We start from the raw sequence: 4,440 nt of genomic DNA on the forward strand, positions 1-4,440 counted from the left end.
ATGAAAAAATATTTTTAAAAATTACACTTTATACTTTTATGATTAGTTATTTAATTTACTTTATATCTCTTCTTTTTCTATTTTTCATTTTATACCTTTTTATATTAACATATGTAACCATATATTAACAAAAATATATTTAAAAACGTTTATTTTTTTTTACATATTATACCATTATAATCGTTTCTTCATTACCTTCGAAATGAACCAAATACTATGATAATATGATATTTGTAATGTTTACAAATAACATTGATATTTCAAAGATGAGATGAAGACTGAAGTTCTCAAAACAAAGTCCTCAAATTCTTTTGAGATTTAAAGATGAACTATTTCTTAAAAAAAACTCTTATTTGATGGATGGTTTTTATAGGCTTCAGTCTTCGTATTTCTCATTTACTTATCAAAATATTGTTTTACTTGCAAACAACACCATAATTTAAAGGGTAGAACATTTTATAAATAAATAAATAATTTTTTATTTACAAGAAAGTTTTATATTTAGCTGCATTGCAGGGGGTACAAAACTAGTATGTATGTATATATATAGGAGGTTTATTTTACAAACTATATTATTTGTACAAACCGTACAAACCTCATTAAACCAATCATAATTTTTCATTTTTTTTGTAATCATGAGAGGTTGATTAATTATTTTTATTATGTAGAATGTTAATCATGGATATTATCATATTTATTATATTAATTTTAAAAAAATACATGAAACAATTCATTAAAATTTCATAAGTATTATATGAAACAATTGCATAACCATGTATATGCAACAACTTCATCTAGAAAAGTATTATATGAAACAAATTCATAATATTAAACAATTTCATAATATTAAACAATTTCATGAAATAAAATCATTTAATTAAACAATAAAATCGACGGATGAGGTGATTTGCACGGTTTGTATAAATATGAGTAGTTTGCATTCGGTCGTTCATATATATATATATATATATATATATATATATATATATATAAAGAGAGATAGAGAGATTTGGCATCATATAAGACAAGACTGTTTTTGTGAGACACATGCGACACGATTTTTACACTTGAAACTTCACAACAAAATACTGTAAAGGTAACCTTCACAATGTTTTTGCTGTGAAGATTCATTTTTTTTATCTTCACAACATTTTGTCGTAAAGTTTCAAGTGTAAAAATCGTATCTCATATGTCTCATAAAAAAAGTATTGTCTCATGTGAACCCAACCCATATATATATATATATAAAATATATATACATATATATATATATATATATAATATATATTCGGTTCATAAAGTTTCTTGCAACCGAAGAAGGAATACCATCACTCTCACAGTCCCCACAACAAGCACCGCCAGTCGGCACCGACTTTCATCCTTCTGGGTGTATTTATTGATATATATATATATATATATATACACACACACGTTATTATGCAACTCTAAATGGTTACATGATTACATTTAAAATATACCATATATATATATATATATATATATATAATTACAATAAAACAAATTACATTAAGAAAACAATCACTTAATTATCTGTAATTTGAAATTTTTTTCAATATATTTATTTATTGTTTTTTTCATAGTTTTTCGGTTCTTTTTTAAGGTTTTGTTTGAAAAGTTTAAAACATTGTGGTAGAAAGCAACATGCGACTTGAAAGACATGGTCCAGTGTGGATTCTTATTCTTACATCCATCATTTTATATAAGAATGAAGGTGTTAGGAAGGTGATTTGGAGATGATTGTGGACCGGATAAATCTCGTTAGATCATGAAAAATTCACTATTCAAATACAATAATCCGTCCCTTTATGACCTTGGCTATCATGAATTTCGTATTGAGATAATCGAAGAGAAAGTCTCATGAGATCGAATCGTTATATATACCCAGATTCTCGTTTACATATTTATATGAGAGATCGATAGTTATGGACGGTTAAGAGCGGCCATGACAGTTAATGGATAAGACTAGTAAACAATTAGAACTATATCCGAATTTGATTGTAGTAAGTCTAAGGGGCTGTTTACCAAACACTTACCCGGTAAGCGTTTACCGGTAAAATTTAACACTACCACTTACTTACTGGGTAAGACTTTAGTCTATCAAAACGACAGTGTATGCAACAATTTACAGAGTAAGTGTTTACTATGGTAAGAGTCGTTGTCATCACTTATCGGGTAAGACTCTTGCTCCTTGTCTCCCCTCTTGCCGGATAAGATTCTTGGTCCTTACCATATTTATCCGGTAAGGTAATGTGACTTGATAAGCGTTTGGTAAACGGCCCCTAAATCTGATTGCGTAGACTATAACTCTGGTTGAACAGACTTAGATTGCAGGTATCATATTTTAGACTTGATCAAAATTTGTCCAATTTCAGGGACAATTTCACGAAGGTTTCCAACCTTATGAAATTCGTCCAGATCATCCAACTAGGGGCGCTGCCCCTAGAACTCCGCAAGGGAGCACGACCCCTTTGACCCCCACCAATCTAAGGTGACAGGGACAACATTTTTTAGTATGCGCTCTGCACCTCCTAACACACTTACATGCGCATTATCACTTTAATTTATCTTATGTAAATTACAATTACACCAAATAATTGATGACACTAAAATCAACAACAGATTATGCTCTTGGTTCTGCATCGTTTGTTCTATTCTACTAGAACCCTTCTTTTTTATTGAGTTATCATGTAAATAGTTCATGATGGAGCTCGAGTAGAAATATTGATTAATTCACTCAGGGGCAACGATCTAAGGTTAACGCCAATCAATAAATTGGAACGACTTCGTAAGTATATCTTCGATATAGAAATTGAAAGGATCCGATTCAAGCAAATTTCCAATTCAAAAAAATGTGTGTGAGTTATTCGTATCGAGGGTTCGAATCCCTGTCTTTCTCTTTCTGTTGATAACTTTTTTATTTTATAACTAGTTTGAATACTTAAAGAGATGTATTTTTGCCAACTACAATGTTTATTTTGTCAAATCTTTACTTTTAAAACGGTCAATAAACTTATACCTCCGTAATTTAAGGATTTTCAGATCTAGAACTAGAGATGTACAAAGAATTGGTGAACTTATTTTGGATAGGTTAAATGAAATCCCGATTCAAGAATTGATTATAAGCAAAAAACCGTTTTGATCCTAAAATGTGACCCTGGAAGCGGTCCTTAACCGTTAAAAAGAACCCGAATAAAGCTCGTTTATTGGTCCTTGTTTAACCGAAAAATGGGTCTGAAAAAACTGGTCGATGCACACGTTACTTTTACTCCAACTATTGTTAATGACTACAAAGTTAAAACATCAAAACAATAATTTGTAGTCATGAATGTTATAATCAATGCAAGAAAAAAATATTTCTCTTAAGTCCCTCGTTTTTTTCCGTGTGCTAGTGGTGGACCTAGGAGTTTTTGTGAGCGTGTACATCTTTAAGGTGGATCAAAGATCCACAAAGTAGCGATTTGACCTGGCGGAAAGTCAACAAGTTTATAGATCAAAATTCAGATATTTATTAGATGTAAGAATCAAACTTACAACATATTGTATCTGACAATTTATTCTAAGTACTAAATCATCTCACCCATGTTTGATGTTTGTTACGAATTTGGTTTTGAAGCATATGAGAGGACACTTCAAAATCAGGCGGTTGCATCCTTCAGACACCTAATTTTTTTTTTCTCATACAATAATCGCAGCGGGTGGACAAGAGTCCGCTCAGTCCACCCCGCTGTGTGCCTTCACTTTGAATTCAACTTGCAACACAAATGGAATGGAGGGTTTATTAGTAAATGTTTTATATCTAAACACCATTCACTTTGGTCACTTGAAAAAAAGGCTAAAAGCGATGAACAACATGAAAAATATGCAAGATGAAAAAGATAAAAAAAAAACAAAGATGTTGTAAGACTTAGTTAGTTTATATATATATATATATATATATATATATATATATATATATATATATATATATATAGTTAGGTTTAAGGTTTGGCCAACCTGTTTTTGTGAGACTCGTGAGACTACTTTTTTACATTGTAAATTTCACAGGAAAACACTGTGAAGGTTAAAAAACCGAATATTCACAGCAAAAACACTGTGAAGGTTAACTTTACAGCGTTTTGTTGTGAAGTTTCAAATGTAAAAAAGTGATCTCACGAAAACAAGTTGGTCTCATGTGATCCAAAATCTCTCTCTCTCTCTCTCTCTCTCTCTCTCTATATATATATATATATATATATACATATATACTATAAGGGTACTCATGTAATGTATCGAGACATATATTGATTTCAATGTCTCGTTTTATTATTTATCTATCTCGATATAATACGGTTTTATGTGATTTTAAGAAAGCGACAATGTTTTTATTTTTGGATAAAATATAAAATTTAAAATATCATAAAATTTAAAATATATATATAT

This window comes from Cynara cardunculus (assembly GCF_001531365.2).
Source record: "Cynara cardunculus var. scolymus isolate 2C chromosome LG 4, CcrdV1, whole genome shotgun sequence".
Lineage (NCBI taxonomy): Eukaryota > Viridiplantae > Streptophyta > Magnoliopsida > Asterales > Asteraceae > Cynara > Cynara cardunculus.